At 55.0% G+C, this 24,874-nt stretch overlaps 1 protein-coding gene across 6 annotated transcripts in view; it reads right to left on the minus strand.

Moving 5' to 3' along the window:
- The window catches only part of GRB10 (growth factor receptor bound protein 10), a 171,978-nt gene that overhangs the window by 38,669 nt on the left and 108,435 nt on the right, over positions 1-24,874 (minus strand). The window lies entirely within an intron of this gene.

Below are 24,874 nucleotides of genomic sequence, written 5' to 3' on the forward strand. Positions count from 1 at the left end.
CCCCCAACAAGATGAGAGATGTGAGTCTCAATATTGCGGAAGGGCTGGCCCAGCATCCAGCAGATGGAAACTGCTGGAGCCTGGACCTGACCCCAGGGCGTCTGTTCTGGTTTGCTGCTTTGCAGGCATGACGCTTCCCAGCACCAGACGATCCTCTGAGCCACAAGGGATCTGTGGCTTCCTAGGAGCGACCCAAGAAGGTTTCTGATTCCGGTGTGCTCAAAGCCCCTTGATCAGGCATTTGTAATAAGTCTGGGGGAAATTAAATTCAGTTCAGACTGGGGCAGAACCAGGATTAGACTAGATAAATTTTAGTGAAAAATAATGGAAATCTAACATCTTTTTCCAGTTCTGTTCTAAATTAATGGTTCTACTTTGAGAGGATAACTGAAACTGCCCCCATGTTATTACATGGCTGGGTTCAAGGTAATAGGAATGTACGTGATGGTCTTGTTCAAGTCTGCTGAGGCAAACTCACTTTAAAAGAAATCTGCGTTATAAACTGCTGACGTCCAAGTTTCAATGAAAACATATTTTCAGTCCTTGCAAATCCTTTCTAAAGGAGTTAAAATCTAAAAAACAGGAACAACAAAAAAATAAAAACAAAACAAAAAAACAACACCTCACTGAGGGAGGGGCTCCTAGGGGGCTCGGTTGGTGAAGCGTCTACCTTCGGCTCAGGTCCTGATCCCAGGATTGCAGGATGAAGCCCCACATCGGGCTCCCTGCTCAGCAGTGAGTCTGTTCTCTTTCTCTCAAATAAATGAATAAATAAAATTTAAAAATATATATAATGCATTGAATAGTTCTTGAAAGTCAACCACACATTTCAGGGTCCCCCAGCAGACTTCCCTCCTTGAACGGCTCTCAGCCCAAGAGGCGGGTGACAAGACTGAAAGCAAGGGTGGCCTACCTTTGTGGCTCCCTTTCAAACCAGACAGACTGTTTGGAAGACTCGATTTTGACTTGCTCCTCTGTACTTATTTTTCCTCAAAGGGGTTTGTGTAGCCTGTGACTTTGACAAAGGCAGTATCGATAAAGTGGTATCATTTTGTCAAAAACTTAAATAAAAGCTATTTTAGAAAAGATGCAATCCTCCTTCGGTGGACTGTAGACAGCAAAGGGATTCCAAGTGTTTGGAGCCAAGCGAAGCTGGGCCTCAGTTTCCCCGTGTGTACGGCGGTGCCACCAACTGGTCTGCTGGCTTCACCCAAGGGCTCCTACTTGGGCCCTCACCAGTCACGAGGGCCCACTGCTGTTGTCATGGACACGTCCGCTTCCTCTCCCCCTTCCTGGAGCTCCTGGGGGAGCAGGGCCACAGCTCCCTCCTCATTCTTGCTCTGCTCTGCAGCTCCCTGAGGGTCCTGGGGAAGCGTCGCTTGCAGCACGCTTGTAGTCGCTTCTCCCACACTCGGTTTTCTTTGTGCTCAGGAAAAAATCCAGCAAGGCCCCCGCTGGAAAGCGCGGCCCCTTCCACTCTGCCGCGATGATTTGCTGGCAACTCTTCACACCTTCCCTCCGCCCTACACCAGGCCTCTTTGTCCGGTGGGCTCCCCCTGGGTTTCCAGGACCAGGAATCAGGGGCTCAGGTGAGTGGAAGCACCGGGGTGGGGGGGGCACCCAAGTCCTGACAGAGGGCCCCATAGCGGTGGCAGGTGCTGCCTGTGCCCAGCACTGCGAGGACGAGCAAGCACGGGTCCAGGCGCCGTGAGCGGCGGTTCCCTTAGCTCTCAAACGGAGGAGGACTCCGTTCAGGGTGGAGCCGACCTGGGGAAGCGCACTTTCCTGTGTGTAAGGACAACGCCAGCCGCTCCTGGGACATGTGGGGGGGGGCACATAAAGTAGAAATTCCTGACACGTACACACACACCCAGAGATACTAGTTTTTTTAATTATAAAAATAAGTTTTCATAGTAACATTTGACAACAGTAAGGGACAAAGGGGAAGAAACCGAGATTCACTGACAATTCCCCTCTTGGTTAAAACTCTGAGTGTGCCCTTCTAGTATTCTTCTGCACAGGTATTTATAAATAGACACACTGACATAGTTAGGATCACAGGACAGACGGTTTTGCAATCAGGCTGGTGCAGACTCAGGTTACATTGTAAATATCTCCCAGGCACGATGCTTCTTTCATGTCTCTGCGCCTGCGAGGGGTCTGCCCACGTGGCCATGTGGACCACGGTGCTATGTGGACGGTTTCCAGTCTTTCCTGCTCACCGACAGAACTGCCTACCTCATTTTCGTACCAGAGTCTCAGTGTGCATGTGTGTGTCTATTTTCCCAGGATACACCGCTAGATGTCAAGCTTTATTTTTTTTTAAAGATTTATTTATTTTTATTTTAGAGAGAGAGAGAGTGCAAGCCTGCGCAGGGGAGGGGCAGAGCGAGAGAGAGTCTCAAGGAGACTTTGTGCTGAGTGCAAAGCCCGACGCGGGGCTCGATCTTGCAACCCTGGGATCCAAGACTCAGATGCTTAATCACCCAGGTGCCTGGACATCAAGGTTTCTTAAAATCCATCTCTAGTAACAGAAACGTGCGCAACAGCAAAGATGACTGACTGTGTTTGGTACAATGCTATTTCCTAAAACCGGATTTGTTAAAGAACAGGATGGAACCATGAGTAAGTCCTCAGCCTTCCACTTAAGAAACAGGTTCTCCCCAGGAATCCCAGCTTCCCCCAGGGCCCACCCCCCACGCAGTCTAGAAGCATCAATCAGGTAGAGAATTTCTGGCTCCACAGTGAGAGCACGGACTTTAGAACCTGCCAGTCGTGGATTCAGACTCCCCCTTCCCACTGCTCCATGAGCCTCCCGACTTCTAACCCGCAGCACCCTCAATGCCACAGTGGGGGGACTATCACACAGGCTTACACCAGCTGTCACATGGGGGGCTGCATATAATCCCCTCGTGTATGGGGCACAGACTCAATTATTTATTGATCCCGTCTGACCTATCTTCTTCTGGGGGGTACCTCAGGCCTGGCTCACCATACTGGACCAAACCACAGCACCGCCCCCCCCACAAAGAGAGAGCATTTGCACAGAAAGAACTCATGTGGAACTTCGGCCCCAAAGACTTCATCTCAAGTTTAAGTGCTTGGGATCCCAGTAATTAGGAATTTGTTTGCATTCAAAGAAGCTGGAGCCCTTGGGGAGGAAGGCAGTGATGGTGTCTAAGAAAAGAACCCCCCCCCACCCAGGTCTACCTGTCCATCTTGAAGTGGGTGGGGACGCAGAGTGACCTCTAGGAGGCCTGGTGACCAGCTCAGGGTGGGCAGGCACCCGTGCAGTGTGAGCACAGAGCTGGGGCCTGTGGTGTGGCCGGGCCTGGGCGCACCCTTCTGAATCAAAGCCTCCGTGGGAACCAGATCCTTGAGCCGAGCCCTTCCTGGGGCAGCGCCATCTTTCAGGGGCACCGGGACCGTGCACACATGGTGTAGATACAACTCTACATGGTGTAGATTTGAATACTGAACTTTTTTATGATATTAAGGAATTAGGAATGATGACTGTTCCGATTTAAAAAAAATAGTGATCTTTTACAGAACAAGAAATACTGTAAAATAATTACAAATAAGTGATGTTTTGACATGAGATTCTCATCAAAAGAGATCAGGGGGAGGTCAATGGAGTGCGGCTGCAGCAGGCTAAGGGGTACGTGGGGGTTCACCTCACTGTTCTGTCTACTTCTGGGGAGGTTCCAAATTCTTCATAGACAAGAGCCTAAACACTCTTTCAGCCTTGAGTTGCTAGAAGAAATAAAGAAAATAAGGCTTTTTCTGCCTAATCTACTGGAAGGTTTGAATTAGCATCTCTCTGACACTAACATTCAACAAAGGAAGCGATATCCTTTTCCTCAGTGCTTCTGGGCTGGGACCCGCAAGGCTGGACTCTGCCACCCGAGGGATGTGTGACAATGTCGGAGACATTCTGGTTTGTCACAACAGCTGTGTAAGTGTGGGTGTCGGGGGCATCCAGTGGGGAGGGGCCAGATAGGCCACTAAACATCCCGCAAGGCCCAGGACAAGCCCTGAGACAGTGAACCAGCCGGTCCCAAACATCCCTGTCCACAGAGCACGGGACATCTTGTCCTCGGAAGCGAGCGAGTACATAGATGGGGACACGTCCAAGCCCCAGTGGGGCAGCGTGAGTCTCTAAATGAACACTGGTAGTAATGGCTGTGAGCCACGGAACAGAATAATGTGTCCTCACGGACAAACACACGTAAGTAAGGGGAAGGGAAAGGAACAAACGTTCCCACAGCAGACTGAGGCCTAGTAAACGCAGAATGATCCAAGAATCGGCTGCGGATATCAATGCACAGTAAAACCAGCGAGGGGAAGCCTGGGGGACAAGAGCAAGCGAACCTCGTCTCGAATTGCCTTCCTTCAAGAAGTACTTCCTCATGATAAAGGGGAAAAGCCTACAGAGGACACCTCCGCCCTGAGCCCTCAACCCCAGTGCTGATCTCACAAGTCAGGAGCCATGTGAGCTGAACCCAGTGGAGGACGCAGACTCCCTCTCTGTGGTCACACATACAGCCTGACGGGGCCCCCGGGGCCTCCCTACCAGCCAGGTGTCTTTCAGTCACTGTACGGAGCACAGGGAAGACCAGGGATAGGCAAGGCACAGAGGCGTGTTCTGGGTACATGACAGAGACACAGCCCAGTGCCAACAGTGGTCCTGTACCGGTCATGGACCAGGAAGGAGGAAGGCCATTGAGAACATCAGTAGGACATCCGGGAAAGGTGATATGGTCTGCAGAGCAGACACGTGCGCGTGGCTGATGTTAAGGATTCCGTGCTGCGCTCCCTGTTTTCCGGTAACAGACATGGAGGTCTTTCTGGTAAAGGAAGCACTTGATGTCTACAAATCAGACTTGCAAGCAGTGAGATCAGAGAAGTAACTCGCCCAACATCGATCAGCTGGAAAAATCTGGGGGGCGCCTGGGGGGCTCATTTCGTTAAGCGTCTGACTCTTGGTTTTGGCTCAGGTCATGATCTCACATGTCATGGGATCAAGCCCCATGCCGGGCTCCATGCTTAGCGGAAAGTCTGCTTGAGATTCTCTCCCTCCCTCTCCCTCTGCCCCTACCTCCCCTAAAATAAGTAAATAAAGCTTTAAAATGTGTTAAATATTACTAATTAGCAATCAGGGAACACGGTCGACCAGAGTTCTTTGTATTATTCCTACAACTTCTCTATAGGTTTTAACTTATTCCAAAACAAAATTTAGGGTAACCCTATTCCTTTTCCATTCAGTTTCTGTCCTGAGGGGTATTTCGGCTACAGGGTGTTTAAGTGATTATTGCTGGGTTTGGTTGAGTAAAATGTCCCTTGTGGGGAAGGTGGTGTTGTTAGGTCCACCTGTGGAGATGGTCCCCTGGTGGGTGCACCTGGCCAGGGAGACCCACAGAGCAGACCATCAGGGGGCCATGCCCATGCTCTCTGTTGGTGGCCACATGGTTCCCGAGCTCAGGGCAGTGACACGACCCCTCCCTAATAATACCCGTCCCCGTGCTGTATCTGTAGGTCAGGGCTGCCCATCCAAAGCAGCTCCCCAAAACCACCACAACCTCTTCCAGTGGGAGCAGTCTACTTTTAGGCCAACATGTGATCTTTATTAGCATCTGATGTCAACTTGTCTAACTTATTGTGCTCTGGTTTCAGAAAAAGTCTTGCCGGAGCCTAAGGGCAAGCAGGGCTGGCGTTCCTGTAATTTGGGACTGGGGAGCCGCCAACAGCCTCTCTGGGGCAGCAGCACCGTTGTCAGCAAGGGCGCAGCGTCCCCTCCACGACAGCTGGGCGGGCACCTTGGTAGAGTAGGAGGGCAGGGACACGAGGGCAGGGACAGGGCAGGGGAACCTGGGGGAAAGGCTGACTGGGGTCTGGGCAGACTGCGTGGGAGGGAAGATGTGCAGATTGACCGAAGCTCAGAGAACAGGGAGTTCCGGGAAGCAGAGTGTGAGTCCTGAATGGCAGAAAAATCACAAAGGACCACAGTGTCCAGGCAGGTCCCAACAACCCAGAAGGCAAGAGCCTGAAGATTCAGAGGGGGGCTGCCACCAGGGGCTTCATTTTTGGTCAATTACAACCGTCAAGAAAATGTATTCGTAGATACAATGTCCCCCTCAAAATCCCAGCTCATCTGCAAGGCACATCTGCTTTGTGCACAGTTTCTATCACCTGGAATGCCTTATTTGGGGGAAAGGGTGCTTACGTACCATGAGGGTAGGATTACAGGATTACAAAAATACTGATGATCACCAAGAGTTAGAAACGAATTCTCTTTGAAAGCAGAACATTCACTGGCACCGCTTAGCTTCCCAGGTTGATGATTGCTTAGAACTAAAAATCCGACATCCCAAGCAAAAATCCCTAGCAGAGGATGACAGATGACCTCCAGCCTGCCGTACCTCCATGCCCGTCGGACAAAGTGGGGCTTTCTAGTTCTGCTCATGTTCGACCATGGATCCCCAAGAATGACAGGTAAGCCAGAACACCGCAGGCAGCCACAGCCCTCCTAAACCCGGAAAAACAAAAGGTTCCACCAAACACCAAAAAGAGTAAGCATCGGAACGTGGCAGGTGCAAACTTTACTCCACTCTCGACTGTCAAGGTCTCAGGGCGGGTAGGAGAGCAAATGACCTCTTTCTTCAGGTCTGTCCCTTTGCCCCCAGATGTCTTTGAGAGTTCCTGGAAGCTAAAGAAACAGCGCCAAAATGATGGACTACCTGAGAGTCTGCCTTCATCACTGGGGACAGTGACTTGGCAAGGGGGACCAGTGGTACAGGACGCCTGACCCAGATGACTCTGCACCTGAACCAGGAATGGCCAAGCCCTGGTGCCCTCGCATATTATTCTAAGGGACAGTTCGCCCTTTAATGATGGTTATTAAAACAAATTTTATATGCACGCATGTACAGTCATGAACACGTAAATCTTTCGATATGGCAATTACATTTCTGGGAATCTACCATCTACCGGCTTCTCTCCCAGCTCTCAATCATTTATCTATCATTGATCCAACGCTGTGTCATTGATCGACCCTTCCAAGTACACAGCCATTCACTGACCAATGATCTATGGACGGGAATGTTCATTTCGGCTCTGTTTACACGAAGAGTGAGTTGCAAACCAATACAAGGGCCCTGGTTACATAAATGACGGTGTCTTCGTGTAACAGAGCCACAAGAGGCTTTGGGGGAGGGTGTGATGATGCCCGTAGGTCCTGAACCGAGAAGACACATAAATGCCCATCTGTGCAGAACGAGGTCGGGAACCGAGAAAGTGATCCTACCTTTTATCCTATGTGACCTTGTACCGTGTGAGTTTCACTTTTTGCTTTTATTGTGACCATGAATTACTTTTGCAATTTAAAGAAGTTAGAGCTTCTTGGCTTGTTTTGTTTTTGTTCCCTGGCTGGGCACAGATCATGTGGTGATAAATTATAGCTAACGGAATCCCAACCTTTAATTCTGCTTTCTGGGTGGAGTCTGCCCGAGCTCACGCACCCACGGAACGAATCGGTTTCCTAGGAAAGGGAGGACCATGGCGGAGGGAGGCTTCCTCGTGAGCACCTGCTGGGGGGAGGTGAGCCTCAAATGCACTCAGTTCATAGGGAGGCTGGGGACAGGACGGCTCTTGGATCAACAAGGCTAAAGATCCAAAGACCAATACTGGGAACATGGGGGTTGGCATGGGCATGGCTCCCACCCGGCCAGGCAGGTTCCATGGCTCCTATGTCCATCTTGGCCATAAGTCAGCAACTCCTGGCACCATAAACACATCTTAATAAAGTGCCATGAATTTAAAGGATGTGGAATGGGGCACCTGGATGGCTCAGTCATTAAGCATCTGCCTTTGGCTTAGGTCATGATCCCAGGGTACTGGGACTGAGTCCCACATCAGGCTCCCTGCTCAGTGGGAAGTCTGCTTCTCCCTCTCCCTCTACCCCTGCCTGCTTGTGTTCCCTCTCTGTCTCTCTCTGTCAAATAAATAAAATCTGAAAAATAAATAAATAAATGATGTGGGATACAAAGAGCAGAAGAACTACACCTTTTAACACACGGGAGCTCATTCAGGCTCATTTAGAATAAGGCTCTCTCTCCTGGTGGCAGGATTCATCCCAGGAGCTTCAGGAAAACAACATCAACAAAAACCTGCTAAGGATCCATCAGCCTCGAGATGGAAATCTTTGTTACGGAGGTGGGGCACAATCCAATCACATTTTGTAACAGGCAACACAGATACAAATGATCGATGCTACAGAAAGCGGGATTTCCAGCAGTAACAACAGCGAGAAGGTTTGTTTTCTAGGGGCAATTAAACTTAGTAGGCAGCACAGAACCTAACAGGTACCCTGCAGTCTAAAACCTATTTTAAGGTCTGCCTTCGATGGGTAGAAACCTCCAACACTTCAGGTCTGCTGGATAAGGGTGGGTTTCTGTCCTCGCCATCCACGGTGGCGGTCCCTGAGAAACTTCTTTTCGCCAGGCATCTGGGTGCTGGGGACACGTTGCTTAGACTGAGCTCCCGACCTCATGATCCCACACTCAAGTGGGGAGACAACAAACGAGAAGCAAAACCCAGGGTGTCCCCTGTGGGAATGAGAGCGAGACAACCCAGTGGGGATACTGGAAGGGCGTCCCTGCAGGCAGCGGGGAGGACTGTACCCTTTACCCTGAAATACAAAGTCACTGCACCGAAGGTGTCACATGGGACCATTTTAAAAGGGTCATTCCAGTGCTGCATGGGTAAGGGCGCCGGGTGGGGACAGAAACCGGGAGGCCCGCTGAGCAACAGTGCAGGGCAGGAAGGTACGTCAGACCTGGGTTCCAGCAAAGGAGCCACGAGAGGCTGTCTAGCTGTGGTTGGTGGCAGGTGACAGGGTGGGGGGAAGGAATTCGGGGAATCGCACGGGGCAGCTGGGGCAGGAGCTTGTGGAAAGAGAAGGTTTTGAGTGGGGATCAGAGGCTCTGTTTGGACACACTGAGTATGAAGAGCCTCACAGGCATTCACATAGAGAAGCCACTTCGGTGTTGAACACAGAAGTCTGGGGTATTCACGTGCAGATGGCTGGGAAACTCCCAACAGGGACTGTGGCCACCAGGGTGCAGTGCAGGTGAGAGGGCTTGGATGCAGAGCAGCGGGCAGGCTCCACTCACAGGTGGGTGCTGGGAGCACCCAGATGGCCCCTAGCACTGGAGTGACATTCCTTAGGGCAAGTGTGCTGCTGGAGAGCACGAGGGGCAGAGACAGCTGAGGGCCCTCCAAACAGCGGTACAGAGAGAGGGGATAACGGGGTAGAGAGAGGAGGCGATGAGAAGGCGGGGCTCACAGGAGCTGGAGAATCAAGCAGTTTGGGAAGTGAGCCCATGCCATGTGCCATAGAGACACTCTTACAGATGTTACCCAAACCTGACCGCAGGCTGTGACCAGGGGTAGGTCTCACGTCCTTGATAAGATTCATTTCAGGGAAACCGGCGGAACTGGAAGTCTGATGAGGAGTGCTGAGGGGAGAGAGCAAGGACACTCAGTCCACGGCTTGGCCATGGATGGACAGCAATGCAAGCAGAGGGGGTGCCCCCCTGGGAGGTCTGGGGTTAGGGCTTATCTAGATGCCAATGGAGTGATCCAGGGACAAAGGAGAGTCTCACGATGGAGGACAAGAGAAGGGGTGATAGCAGGAACGAATGCAAGAGAGGGGTGCTGGCCACGAGCAGGGGCTGGTGTGAACGCAGGATTATTAGCCATGAAGGTGGGGTCAAGTCCACATGGCCAGGAAGGCAGGCAGGTGGGTCCAGAAGCAGGTGGACAGAAGAGTTCTCTTTGGTAACAGCTCCTCATTCTTAAACCGGAGGCAAGGTTACCAGGTGTGATGTCAGAAGAGGGAAGCAAAGCTGTGAAAAGTTGTTTTTTGCTCCGGAGCAGTGAGTGAATTGGGAGTCGGGAAAATCCTTGAAAGAAAAGAGACTGAGAAAGAGAGAAAGATGATGTACCTTTTTCTTTTTGATTCTTAGCAGCTCTTTATTTAGGGTAATGCAAAAGTAAGGATTCCAGATATTCTTCTGCAGCTTGTCCACAGCTTAATATTTAACTTATGACCTTACTTTCCTTGTTGAAAAAAAAAAAAGATTCACTCATTTTAGAGAGAGCAAGTGTGCACAAGCAGGCAGGGGAGGGGCAGAGGGCGGGAGAGAGCGCCTCCAGCAGATTCCCCACTTGGCGCCGGGCCTGACACGGGGCTTGAGCCTACAACCGTGAGACCACAACCTGAGTCGAAACCGAGAGTCTGAGCTCAGCCAACAGCCACCCAGGCAGCCCCCAATTCTCCCTCTCTATAAGGACACCGGTCATCCTGGATTGACCCCGCTCCCCCAGTATGACCTCCTCTGAAGTAATGAGGGCTGCAACAACTCTATTTCTGCACATAACACGGAGAGGCAGTGAGCAGGCTTCAGGACTGGACTTCCGCCAGTGAGCGGGGGTTGGGGGGGACACACACTTTGGTCCACTGTGGCATGCAATGAAGTGGAGACCCCAACGGCACTCTTCCTCCAAACAGCTGTTAACTGTCCCAGCACAAGGCACTTGCCACGCGCACCCTACGCTAACCCACGCTAGCTTGGGCTCTGCGCCGGGGTATGCGCTCCAGAGTACAGACCATCTCTCCTTTCTGAAACCAGAACCATGTGGCTTTCATGACAACAAAACATGTTGTTTTCTAACATCCAAACACCCTCCCGAGGGAGGGAGCAGTCACCACTCTAAGCCCGAATCCGGATGGCCTCTTCTGTGTTTCCACTAAACTCACACCGACGGCAGGGCTGGACCCCTTTGCGGCCTGTGCACCCGCTCCTCTGACCACGTCACCCCAACACCTGCGTGCCGTCTCCTCTTGGAAATCTCCCGTCCTGAGAACACTAGATGGTTTGGATTCCAAGGTCTGAAAAGGCCAAGTGAGCGATATGCGCTCCTAGTGGCCGATCAGGCTTCTGGCTGATTCAGTGGCCAAGATGCTAGAACCCCAACTGCTAAAACACATGTGCCACCCGTAAGAGGAAGCAGAAGGGCATCCAGGACACAGAGGAAAGCAGTGCATACACATGGCGGGTCTTGTGCATACACATGGCAAGCCCTTGTTCGGATGTGGATTTCCCGCTCAACAAGTTCTTCCTTACCCACCCCCTCTGTCTGCACGTCCTGGTCTGGCTTTCCCGCCAGAGGGAGCATCCCACCCACAGGAATCAGCAATGAGATCTCCCCTTGATTCTCCCAGGACCCAAACACGCATTCTGCCTTCAGCAACATCAGTCAGGGGAGTTCCATGACCTCATGCACCCAGAGCTGCTCACCCGTTACTCTCTCGGTACGAACTGCAGTCTGGATGGAATAAGGTTCTTCTCGCTCTCCAGTAACAGGTGACAGAGATCAGCTACTACTGTGTACCTTATCCCAGCGCCTACTTCAAACTCTGCTGCAGCAGCTCCGGGCAGCTCCCCCCAGGGTCCCCTCTTCTGCGGCATCTTCTGGGGCCCTGGCGGCCCCATGGTAGCCCTCCATGGGACACCAGTGTGGAGAGGGAGGGAGAGGCGGCCACGGCAGGAGGACAGCACCCACACTGCCCGGCGGCCAACATAGCTCCCCTCACCTGCCCCTGGGATCAGTGTGCAGGGGCCAGAGCAGCGCCAAGAGCTTCCTCCAGCCTCCAGACGCGGACGCACTAGCTCACTGCTGGCTGCAACCCCCTTCCGGGATGGCCAACAAGCAGCCCCACAAGAGGTCAGACGTGATTATTTTCATTGAATGAAAAGAAACATCAAGGGGCACAGACCTTGGGCTCCAGGTACGTGTCCAGTCTGAGGGAGGAGGGCAGAACCTCTAGGAGGAGGTCCCCAGGAGGAGGGCAGGGAAAGGCAGGGCCCAGGAGGAGAGGGGTCCCTAGGAAGGCAGCACTCCAAGGAGGAAGGCAGGGCCCCGCCAGGAGGAGGGCAGGGACCTCAGGAAGAGGGGCAGGAGGAGGGTGCAGTCCCCAAGAGGAGGGAGGCGGCCAGGAGAAGTCAGGGGAGGGGCCCCCCGGAGGAGGGCAGGGAGGGACAGGGCCAGCTCTCGCGTCCATGGCTCCTCCCCTCCCTGGACCACACAGCAGTCCGCCTGCCCCGTGGAACACACGTTTTGTCCCGCACACTTGACAGAGCCCACCTATCAAATCCCCATGTGACCGCCCTCAAAATCTGCCCAAACAAATTTTAAAAGATCACATGGGGGCTTCACCACGTTCAGGCTCACAGGGTGCCGACGTGATTACAGCAAGACTGTGCCCCTGCGGGTCCTGGAGCCCCGAGCAGTGGGGACCGGATACAAACCCAAGCAGCAGCACAGTCAAGGCGCTGGGAGGCCTCCGAGGAAACGCGGTCTATCTATTCCTTCACATTCATCTGCCTGGGAACTGTCCACAGCTTGAGGCCCCAGGACTGAAGCTCTGGGAACCACCTTCCCTTGGACAAGCTTATGCAGCTTGAAGCGGTCCACAGACACACACACGAGGCACATTATGCCCACACAATTACGGATATTCCCTCTATTTCTTTTGAAAAGAATGGGGAAAAGAGAAGCAGTGTGTTGTCGATCAACTTCCCCTCCTGGACGCGTGGCTCCTGGGGGCAGGTGGTCCAGGGCCTCCCACAGACCCTCCGAGACCGCCAGGCAGCAGACGGGCCAACCAGGTGCACCTGTATTGTTGCCCATGCCATGCACTGAAGCTGAGGCTGTGTAAACTACGGCTGTGTGGCGTGCGCATGTGTCATGTGTTCTAGGCTGCTTGTCCGGTTGGGGGAAGTACACTGAAAAAAAATCTGTCCACACAGAAGGCATATTTTGGGTTTTAAACAGGATTTCTCTTCATCATTTTATCTTGAGAAAACTGTAAGCTTACAGAAAATCCATAAAACCTGGTATCACAATTCCCCAAATATTCTTCATGTAGGATCCCCAATACTAATGTTTGCTCTGTCTGCTCTGCTCTGTCATAGCCCCTTTCCGTATCTGTCCGTCAGGGTGAGCTGCAGACGGCCAGCCTCTCTACCCCCACACAGCTCAGCGTGTGCTCCCTAAAAACAATACTCACTCAGTATAACCACAGCACCACGATCAAAATCAGGAACTTTCATCAATCTGCTACCTGTAGTGGATTAACAGACCTCCGTCCAGTGCAGCCGACGTCCCACCAATGTCCTTTATAGAAAAGACCACAGTATTTTGGGGCTCGAGATGCCATCATCCAGGACCACAAGCTACATTTCGGTTGTCATAGTTCTTCAGTCTGTCGTCTGGACAGTTAGTTTTCTGGGATCTCATGCTTCCTCTTTCTTTAAGTGCTCCCTCGGCATCCTCTCCGTGGGGAATGACATTTAGAAGCAAGATCGGAGCTCTAGGTGGACTTACTTTTAAAGGAGGAAACTCAGAACTGCAAGTTGCCACAAGGACCAGGACAACTAAGGGAGAGCAAGAAAGCCTGAGCACTAAAGCCTGGGGATTTGGCTCAAACCCAGACTGTTCTCCCCAGCCTCAGCACCTTGGCTGTCTCATCCAGAAGGCCGTGAGCCCCCAAGGCTGCGTGAGCAGTCCCCGAGCCCCTGTCACCCCCGCTGTGGCCCAGCCTGAGCACCGCAAACCAGAGGGAACCTCCTCAGAATGCAAACCTGCCCTGCAGCCCTGTTGGGACACCTGGCAGGGTCTCCTCTGCACTTGCGATGGAATTCTTAGCAGAGGTTAGTACTCATGTCCAGGACCTCTGTGAACGGCCCTCCCTCCTTCCCTCTGGAACATTCACTGCCCTCCAAGCCAAAAACTGGCTCCTCCTCCTTCAATTCTGACGGTACGCTAGCTCGTGGCTTCCCTGCACAGAGCCATGTCCAAGTCTCACATCTGACCCGCTGGCAATCACACGCCCCTGAGGACCAGACAGTGACCATCTCACACGCCAGGCTGCAGGCTCCTGGGGGGCAGGGCTGTGTCAGCTCGGCTGGCCCCAGGCCCAGCACCCACTGCCCAGATGCACAAGCTGCCGAAAACATGCTGGGTGGGCCCATGAAAGGGACAGAGGATGGTGGTGACTTTATTTCCTTGCTGGGACTGGGAAGAAGGCTGGACAGAGGCGGGCAGGGACAGGGGCAGGTGGCACAGAGCATCCCCGTACCTGTAGGTATGAGATTTGGGGAAGCGGTCTGGGGGCCCTGCCAGCCCACTCAAGCAATCCTCCCAGACCAGACACCATGCCAGAGAGGCTGGTGGGGGGTGGGCAGGACTGCACAGCTGTTCAGACGGGGTGAGGAAGGGAAACCTGAGCCCCAAGTCCAAGGCTGCCTGTGGTGGTCCAAGCAGGGCAGCGTGGCCAGGTTAGGAGGCGTCGGACTGGAGCCCACTCTCCAGCCCTCCCTTGTTCACCATTCGTGCAGCGATCCACTCCGGGACCCCCGAGATCTACGTGGAACAGTGCGGGCAACCTCATGGTGCTCCCTGCACTCCGCAGTCACCGCAGGGCATCACCATATATCCTGAGACTGCAGGGAGCAGCCAGAGGGAGGGCTAAGCTGGCTGCAGGATTCTGGAGAGCAAGAGGATGAGTGCTCAAGGCCACTAAGGCAGGAGAAGGCCAAGGGGCGTCCTTTCTTGTGGTCACTACAGATTTCCGGCCAAGGGAAGGTTACCATTTGGGGCCTGGAGGGCCACCCCAACTGGAGGACAGGTTTCCAGGGTCACCATGTGCTGTCCTGGGGTGCCCGAGCCCTTTACTCAGCAGAGAGCACATGGGGCGGCCTGGTGTGGTGATGGCTCTGGTGCAGGTCCGGGCTCAGAACTCTTGAAACCCACTCTTACCTACTCCTGAATACAATAATCAAAATAAACAAGACCTCACAAATTAGTATCACAGCACACATCCAGAGCCAGAAAACACTCATGATCTAGGACTAGGAACCCAGCTTCTGGAAACTTCCCTGAGGGGAAGAATTCATAATGTGACAAAGACCACGGCACGGTTGCTCAAGAAAGTGTTGTCTAGGGCACAGACCATGGGGAAGTCATGCAGACATCCCGGCACGGTCAGGACAGCCAGGGAAGTGTGGCCAGAGGAAAACCAGCTTCAAAGGGCGCTGCTGACAAGAACTAGGAGGGTACAGAAAACATGGCATATTTAACAAAGAAAGTCACATATAAAATTATATCTACCTTGGCCGAAACCACATAAAACAGAGAGAATGGGACTCCTGGGTGGCTCAGTCGGTTAAGCATCTGCCTTCGGCTCAGGTCATGATGTTGGGGTCCTGGGATCGAGCCCCACGGCAGGCTCTCTGCTCAGCAGGGAGCCTGCTTCTCTCTCTGCTCCTCACCCTGCCCCTGCTTGCTCTCTCTCTCACTCCCTCTCTCAAATAAATAATTAAAATCTTAAAACAAGACACACACATGCAGCAGGGTGGGAACAGAACCACACTGCAGACAGATGGGAACAGATGGCTTTGTGTTCTCGGACGGCAAGGCAGCCGCGGAAGGTCACGGGTCAGAAAGTGTTTACAGCAGCGTGGGAATGGGACAGCCTCTCCTGAGACCCACAGGTCTGACACACACTCTCACCTTCATAAGGTCATAACACACTTTATCTCGACTTGGAAGTTAAGGACGCACTTGGAGAGTGCCCAAGGGAACCACACGTCCCTGTGACTGGTCACGGGCATTCCTGAGGCACAGATGCCCACAGGTGCCAGGCTTTATCCCGCTGGACGAGCCGAGCCGTCTGAAACACGAACACAAGCGAGGATAAGGAGGGCACTCCCAGGCATTTACGACAGAGCTGCCAGGGAGGGGAAAATCTTGGGGCCAAAAGGCCATTTCCTAATTTCCCCTGCTCCTCATGAAACTTCTGGCCAAAGCAGCAGCAGCAGCAAGAACTGCCCGGTTCGCTGGCCGAGGAATTCCACCTCTCGCTCTCAGGTTCGGAGGAAACACACACGGAGTCTTCCTGGGAAAGGCAGTGGGTTTCAGCACTCACTCTGCAGTGCTTCCCACAGTTGGAGATCTCAGGAGGGTCGATGATGTGATCAAGGACCTACGTGAGCCCTCACAAGTTTAGGGAATTTGTATTTTCAGCGATATTTTTAGTCCGAGAAACCCTTGTGATGGGGATTTCAGTTTCCTGACAGGACTGCCCTGCTCGGGTCCCCTGCGTGGTTGCAGACGTGTGAAGACGGGTCCCATCGAACACTGGAGCCGTTCCCAGGCTGCCACCCAGAGGGCTCTGAGACACCTCGATTTTAGCGCTATTCCCAGAGAACTCCGAAAAACGCTTTGGACAATCTGGAACCCTATCCCAATGTGGGTTCCATGGGAAGCGTGTTGTGGAGAAAGCAGACTGCGATGGGAAGGGTCTGGAGAGCTCTGGGCTGGCTTTCTTCCCAGTAGGAATTTTCAGATCCTCAGGACCCAGCATGAAATGCGCATTTCCGAGAAGGTGATGGGATGCAAGCCTCCCCACCCTTCAAAGACCTGCATGCGTTCTTCTCAGGACTCAGGTCACGGGGATTTCAGGAAGCCCAGGTGAGAAGAGTGGGTACGAGGCTTGCCATCAGCTCAGAAATGTGCAAGGGGTGGGGCAGGACGCCAGGAAGGCCAGCCGCTGCCCGGGATGAAGGGCTCAATTCCAGAAAGACTGACTGGGGGCCCATCCCCCAAGAAGGCACACTCCGCAGCCTCCGTGTTACTGAGACCCGGGCTCGTGCACGGAGTCACAGTCACAGCAGCCATGGAAACTGGCGAACAAGACACAGGGCTGCCAGCGTGTCTGTTTCTGACACAGGTTCCCGAGGCTGAGCCAATCTGCGGTGCGGTAACATGCCGCTTATTAACGCAGCTCTGTCCCGCGACCCCGACTCCCCAGGGGGCACCCTGCCTCAGAGCCTCCTGACGCCGCCCCCCACCAGGACCACAGGGACAGGTGCCACACGGAGCACCCTAGCTCCCGGGGCCTTCTGTGACGGCAGCGCACAAGGGCAGAAGGAACAGGAGGCGATGGGATGTACGTCGCCTGCGGGCCCCACTTGGTTGGTTTGGCTGAGTTCACACGTCTGCTCAGAAGGAAGAAAATGTCACATGATTATGGCTCTAGGAGGTGCATTCCTGTTTGCACGCGGCGTTGCTGTGGTGTGCCAGGAACACCGCGGACTTGAACTCGGGCCCACTCTGTGGACAGGACCGGTCACTGTCACTCTGCGACAAGATGACGAGGAACGCAAGCCTCCTGTGGCAGCGGAAGACCAGGCTCTCCCAGAGGCACCAGGTGTGGTGCTGGGCCTCTGAGGCCTCTTGGCAAAAGGGGAGAGATGGGGTGACCCTGGGCGGCCCCCAGAGACCACCAAGAAACACCAAAAATCTCTTTGGTGACAGAACCGCTCCAGGGATGGCGAGTGAAGGTTCACGGGCAGACTGATGTTTTAAGAGACCACCAAAGTCAGTTTATATTCCTTCTCTAGGAAATCTTTCAGGGAAGCCACAGGACTGACTGGAGGTAAACGGGCAAAGGAAGAAGTCAGAGGGGGAGTGATGTCCCCCCATGCAAGGGGGGGCAGGGCACAGGTGGAGAGATGGGGCTCCTGCAGGGGGCAGGGGTGGAGCCCAGCTCTCGTAGGAGCCACCTGGGCCTTATTCACGAGAAAACGGGGAGCTAAGGCAGGACAGAAAGGAAAACCAGGTTTTTTCTTTAAAAATTTTATTTGAGAGAGAGAGCAAGCACAAGCGTGGGGAGCGGGAGCAGGAGAGGGAGAAGCAGATGCCCCCCCACTTAGCAGGGAGCCCCACCCAAGACTGAATCCCAGGATCCTGGGATCAAGGCCTGAGCCAAAGGCAGCTGCTTAACTAACAGCAACCCAGGTGCCCTGGGAAACCAGTTTGAGGGACACTGAGTAAAGACAGCTTCCCATTCAAGAATGGAGTTGAGTGATGTGTACAGACAGACCCTCGCCCTGGTGAAGTGAAGGGATTGTCATCAGACAATAGCATCTTCTCTGTCCCACTGGGGGCCTGAGCATAGCTCTCCCAGATTCTGGTCCCAGGACAACCCTCCAGCTGTCCTGAGTATCCAAAGTACAGTGGGCAGCCACCACTCACCCCACTCAGCACCCCATGGGAACCCCAGCCCTCAGGTGTTGCATCACTGTGACCATGGTTCCAATGGTTCTGTTCCTTGGCAGCACCAGAAAGGTGACGTGGGCACATTTTGGAGATGCTAAAAGAGAAGGCTTGCACAGTATGGAGGAGATCTTCGCGGTGGAGGCTGACGAGAAGGTGCTGGGGCTCCAGGGTGCTGCCTGGCCCAGGTGGGAGAAGGAGGAGGCATGGCGTGTCCACACAGGCACATTCCTCGAAGTTAACTGCACTTGGCCACAGGGGTGTGTTGTCCCTGCCAAAGACGGTCTAATGCAGCAGCGTGTTCATTAAATGGAAGTTAGAGCCTCGGGAGGCCCACTTTTGATCATTAGTAACGTGCAGAACCCGATGCAGGGCAATTAATTCAGTTCCAGAAAATTAATTCTTAAAAGTAAGCAAAGGGAGAAGAGGAGATTGGAGCAGAGACAATATTCATGCCCTGTTAGAAATGGGGTTAAACGTGCAATTAATTGTGTTTGAATAACAAATAGAGAAACCTGCTGGAACAAGTCACCAGGCAGCTCCATGGAAACCTTCACTGGCTGCAAAAAAGGCCATCCTTGACAAGGCCTTCCAGAAGTTTCCATCCAACTACAGGGGCTCACATTAGATTCGGAAACAGAGACGTTTCCAGGAACATCCCTGTTCTGGTCTTCACCAGCACTCCCCTGCGCTGCTCTCCTGCCCTCTTCTCTCGGCCCCCATCCTCCGCCCATCCCCTCTCAACCTCTCCACACCTCTGCTTCTCCAGCCAGCTTTCTCTGTGCACTCCCTGTTCCTGCTTCCTGCGCCACAGTGCCTCGGTTTCCCCCTCCACCACTTAACAGCAGCAGGACCCTAGCTCAGGGACCAGCATGTGCGAGGTGCCTTCTGGGTGTGCGCAAGAGCCTAGCCTCGCTGGCCGTGACACACAACGAGGTTGCATGTGGCAGTTGTCTCTCCCTGTCTCTAGACCCGCTATGATGACAGAGGAAATGTCCTCATAACAGAAGCCACTTGGACCCCAGTTTCTTGCAGCCAAAGGCATCTGCATGGGAAGGACAAAGCCCCTGACCTGCAGGGAGGGGCCCTGCAGATGCCAGCCATGGTGGGCGGTTGCTGTGGGATCGGGGCCAAGCCGCAGGGTCCAGCCCGCCTCCTGGGGCATCCCAGGCCCAGGTGGCCTCTCCAGTGGCCTTCTCGGCCCCGGGCACCTGAGAGCTCCCACCCCAAAGCTGGCACACCACCTTCCTAGAGATGTTGTCTTCTGCAACGGCTATTACTGGGGAGCAGTGACAGCCCCTCCTGTCTTGCTCTGACTTCGGCGGAATGAGGGCTACTCAGAAACACGCACCAAACGCCAGCACGTCTGACTCAAAAGCATCCTTTCCAGCAGCCAACGCCACTGTGTGCCATTCTGGAGAGGCGCTCCAGCCCACACAGGAGGCCTGACCGCGGGAGAGGGTCTCCCGGAAACCAAGCAGGGCCCGGACACTGGGGCACCAGGAGGGTGGGGAGCACGTGGGCTCCGGACTCACCCAGGCCGAGCTCACTTCCCCCCTCCACCTCCAGCCAAAGTAACTGCAGTAGCTGGGCCTCAGTTCCCCCCTGGAAAGTCTCTTCTGCGGCATGTGGGCCAGTGGCATGAAAATGCATTGTGCGCTAAGCCCCTCAGAAGGACGTCAACCGACACAGCCGGGGCTTCCTAGTAGCGTGTCTTGGAACCCACGTGAGACCGCTGTCCAGTGTCGTCCTTCCACAGCGGGGACAAGTTACTTCTTGTGCCTTCTAGGAAACCTCGTCTGGACAAACGCGTTGGACCCTATGGGAATGTGACCCAGCTGGGACCACTTCACGGGGTCGCCGCGTGATCCGCGTGCACTCCCGACTGCAAGGATGTTCCGTGGTGGTTCCCACAGAGCACTCCTGCGAAGGCTCCTTGCTCCCGGCCTCCGGCAGTGAGCGTCGGCAGTGAGCGTCCGTCCTGGGGCTAGAGGGAGGTCATCCAAGCGCAGCTTTCTGGGAGGGGCTACGGCACCACGGGGAGCCCTGCGGGGGTGCCTGGGGCAGCCCACTCTCCTGAGGGGAGAGATACCCTGCTTGACCTCACTTCCGCGCCCAGAGAGATGGCTCAGGAGATGCAGCAGCATGGCTTGGGCGGGGCAGAAACCAGGCCTCCCCCTTCAGAGACGTCTCCTGCCTGCTTCTGAGGCCCCGGAGAGGGGTCATGGCTAAAATGGGAGGGCGAGGCTTAGCGCACTGGGCCTGGGCACCTCTGGGAGGAGCCTGCGTGATCTGCTGTCCCCAGGCACACAGGCTTTCCTGAGAGCCGAAGGCTTGTCACCCGGGACCCCAAGTGGGCAGCAGTGCCTGCACTAACCTCCTCTCTCCTCCGGCGTTCTAGGTCAGCAGCAGGGTCCAAGGCTGTGACTCGTAGCCTCAACACGCCTACCAGGGTTCCTTGAAGGGAAGAGCTTCAGGCATTCGCTTCTGATCCCCTGGGCCAGGCCCCAAACTCTTCCAGCCTCTCCTCTTCCCCACTCCCCACGCTGTACCCCCCGGCTGTCCCCAGGACCACTGGAGGCTCATATCCTCAATTCCATGGCCTGGCCGGAAAGACAAGCCAGCACCCACTGGGCCTCTCTGCAGTTCCTCGGCTCTGGCTTAAGCTCAAGGGGACACCCTGGCCCCTGTGGGTCAGAGGGCAGGTGCCGCCCCCCCTCTGTTGGACCCTCATTATCAGCAATGGGCCAGGTACACAGCAGGCACTCATAGTTGCTGTCAGATAAACGCACGCTGCACCAAACTGCGGCAGACACACAGCAGCCGTGACCTGAAGAGAATATTCCAGAGGGTCTGAAACACTTAGTTCAGCAAGACACAAAGAACAACTAAGGTTCTTTGGGTCCACACGGCACCAAGGGCAAAGGGAACGTCGCTGGAAACACGCAAAGACTCGGTCTAGACCACAGGATGGGGCCGTGGCCTGAGCGGGGTCACGGCTCATGATCCGGGCTTAACAATCACTCTGACCATGGGACAGCCTGTCTTTTCCAAATGAGTCACAAAGCAGTTAAACATGCCTTGTTGATTTTCACCACGAAAATTCACTTTCTGATAGTAATTGAATTTCATGACCCTCCAGGGGACAGAATGTTATCGCTCGGAGCGGTTCTCGGGCATCTGTGTTTCTGAGACGACGAGATGACGCGTCATTACACGACTTCATCAGTCGTTAGGGTACGTTTCGTGTCATTTGGCAAACAAGGGAACGACATCCTTCACCGGGGCTGTAAGTTCAGATACAAATCACTCGTCGATGTGTGATCCACCGGGAAGACTCCAGGCATGGGGCAGCCACGGGTTCGAGACTCACGGGGCAAAGTGGGTGCTTCTCCCAACACGAACCACACTTCACGACCGTCTTCTGTCCGTGGATGAAGAGGCCCACATGTGCTCTCATTACAGGCGAAGACATAAAGCTACGTGCCCATCAGGAGACTCTGGTTTAAAATATTAACAAGCGGGGTCGCCTGGGGGGCTCAGGCAGGTAAGCGACTGCCTTCGGCTCAGGTCATGCTCCCAGAATCCTGCTGCTCCCTCTCTCTCTGTGCTCTTATGCTTTCTCTCTCTCTCTCTCTCCTTCCTCTATCTCAAATAAATAAAACCTAAAAAAATATTAACACACCAAAGGCGGCTGCTTTCAAATCCACGTAACACAACAGAACAGGCAGAACGCCTGAGAAACTTGAGTCTAACGCGACCCCGGGAACTGCTCACGAGACTGAAGCCCCGCAGGCCCGGGAGGACCCCGCGGGAGGCACAGAGGCCACGTGGCTGGGCTTCCGAGGGGCACTGGGTTCAGGGGCTGCAGGTGACTCCCGATCAGAGTCCAGCTGCCGGGCTGCGGACTCAGCAGGTCCCCCCATCCCGACCCTGGTTCATGCTGATCCGGTCTGGGAGCAGGTGCTACCCGACCACACTGTTATGGGACCGGGGTGGGACCGGGGTGTGAGGGAGCAGCGTGGGGGCGGGGTCAGCGGTGCGGGGAGCAGATCCTTTACCAGCAGAGCCAGGGGACTGATGTGGGGACAGCAGAGCCAGGAACCCAGGTCTGGGTGGGGACGCGGAGCTGGGCAGAAAGGACAGCTGGGCTGTCAGCAGCCCTTGTCCTCGCAGTGATTTCGAATCCAGGCATGGCCGGGCACTCTCTCCCGATTAGGGCTTCCATTGGGGGGAGCCAAGCACTAGTGTCCGTTCTCCACGAGCTCAGGCCACCATAACACAGCACCAAAGGTGGGGAGCTCAAAGAGCAAGTGGTACCCCCAGCTCCAGAGGCTGAGAGCCCACAATCAGGGTGCGGGCAGGTCAGGTTCTGCCAAGAGCCCCTTCCTGGCTCCTGGGAGGCCACCTCCAGCCTGCTGCAGACCATAGCCCTGCTCCTTCCCACCAGGGCAGGGATCTCACATGGGCACCCCACCTCCCACACCATCCCCGTGGGGGTGGAGCTGCCACATGACCTCTCGTGGCGGGGGGTGCACACACACAGTCCACAACATCGCTCCCGCTGTGCAGACCCCAGTTGGCTCAGGCAAGAACGGGCCACAGTGAGGTCGCCATGGGAGGATTTCCACAGCCTGACCCGGGCATCTACCCCATGGATGCCCCAGGGGAGGTTGTGGGGCGGCCACTGAGGGTTTCCAATCCTTCCCAGCAGCTAGCCTCCAGATCACACGTGCACAGAGGAGCCGCGCCGGACGGATGACAACAACATGTCTGGGAGCCCGCAGCCTCATCAGCGTGCCTGCCACCCTCGGCTGGCTGTCCCGCCAGGTGGGCGTCCCCTGTGTGGGAGGCGGGCGGTGCCCCATGCACAGCAGATGCCCACGACACGGCAGCGGCTCCCTGGAGCTGGGGTGCACAGAGATCATCATGGGCAGCCAGCAAGCTTCCCTGCAGAAGACACCCAGGGAGGGGAAGGAAGGCTGCTGGCCCGTTTGCAAGAGGGTCTGGGAAGAATGTGGTAGGGCAGGCAGTGGCCCAGGCAGGAATGGGTCCATGCACATGGCCGGTCCAGCCTCACTCCTGCCTCCCCTTTGGACTCGAGGACAGAAAGAGGCTGCTTCTGATGGCCTCACTGTCTTGAGCCAGCTTCCTACCAAAGAGGTAAGAGGCTTTCTTTTTCGCCCACACTGGCCACATGCTGCCCAGTGAACGAGGAAGCATGAGGGGCCTCCACGAGCATGGTTTACTGCCTCCAGGGAACCTGCCTGGAGGCGGGTCCAGCTGCTCCCTTGGACTTGGTGCAAAGGGAGAGAGAACAGCATGCAGGTGCGGAGAAAGGGCCCTCACTCCTGCGACCATAACGGCCACGCCATCGCAGGCTGGGGGGCAGCCACCGGCTGCTGCGCCAGTGACACACGGCTCCTAAGATCAAAGGTCAGAGCCTGGCGTGGATGAGTGGCATCCGTCCGAGCTAAGACCCGACGAGGACCACGGACTCTCCACCAGCTCGGCCACCCGTCCTGCACCCGCAGGGTCCAGCGGGCGGGGAAAAAGGGGGCACAGGGAAGACAGACACCAGGGCAGACATTCTGATCCCAAGAAAAACAGCAGGCAGAATTCCTGAGTTTCCGGATTCTGCTTACAGACTTGGACAGTCCGTGGGGGTGGAGGCCCGCTTTCCTGCCAACCGTGGCGAGAGCCAGATAAAATTTTCCTGGTCTTATTTTAGGATGGGTAAGGCTGTAAACAAGCTCAGTGAGCAGTCCACAGACAGCCTGTCTAGACCCTTCCTTGAAACAGAAGGTCACCAGGGAGGCAGACATCCCAGATGTCCTGAAGGCATGTGACAAAGAGCTGTAGCCCGGCCAGCACTGGCTTCCGGACAGGGACAGTTACCTCACCTTCCCAGTGTCAATGGCGGAACCGTGCAGCCTGCCCGGGGAGGCACGAGGTCAGAAAGGGAGGCATGCTGCTCAGGAGCCCAGAAGGAGAGAGGACATGCCTCCCTCCACAAGCATAGCCAGGCACGGCACAGGGTGGGGGGGTCTGCAGAGGGCAGGGAACGCTGGCGCATCAGGCTTGGGGATGGCAAAGTGCAGAGGAAATTAAGAGGGGGTTCCAGTAGAAAAGCCAAAGAGAGTTCTGAAATACACTTACTAAAAATAAAGACCATCAGGATCCCAGGAAACACTAGTTTATTGGCTAAAATCAGAGGCTGTGGATCCTACCATCAGGTACAACAGACTTGTTGCTCACTCTGGGGTCCTGCTGCTGGCTCTGGGGTCCTGCTGCTAGTTCTGGGGTCCCGCCCACTCTGCCGCCCACTGCTAGTTCTGGGGTCCCGACAGCCCTGCCACTCGCTCTCTGGTCCCTCCTAGCACCACTGCTCACTCTGGAATCCCACCAGCCCTCCCACTCACACTGGGGTCCTGCCCCCCACCCCCGCTCGCTCTGGGGTCCCGCCTACCTCCTGCCCATTCTGGGGTCCCACTGCTCCCTCGGGAGTCCCTCCTAGCCCCACCACTCACTCTGGGGGCCCGTCCACACCTCCCCACTCACTTTGGGGTCCTGGCCACCCCTCCGCTTGCTCTTGAGTTGTGTGCATCCCCCCACTCACTCTGGGGTCCTGTCCCCCCTCTCCCCCCCCCCCCCCCCCCGGCTATGCCGCTTGCTCTGGAGTCCCGCCTAC

This window comes from Mustela nigripes, chromosome 4, assembly GCF_022355385.1.
Source record: "Mustela nigripes isolate SB6536 chromosome 4, MUSNIG.SB6536, whole genome shotgun sequence".
NCBI lineage: Eukaryota > Metazoa > Chordata > Mammalia > Carnivora > Mustelidae > Mustela > Mustela nigripes.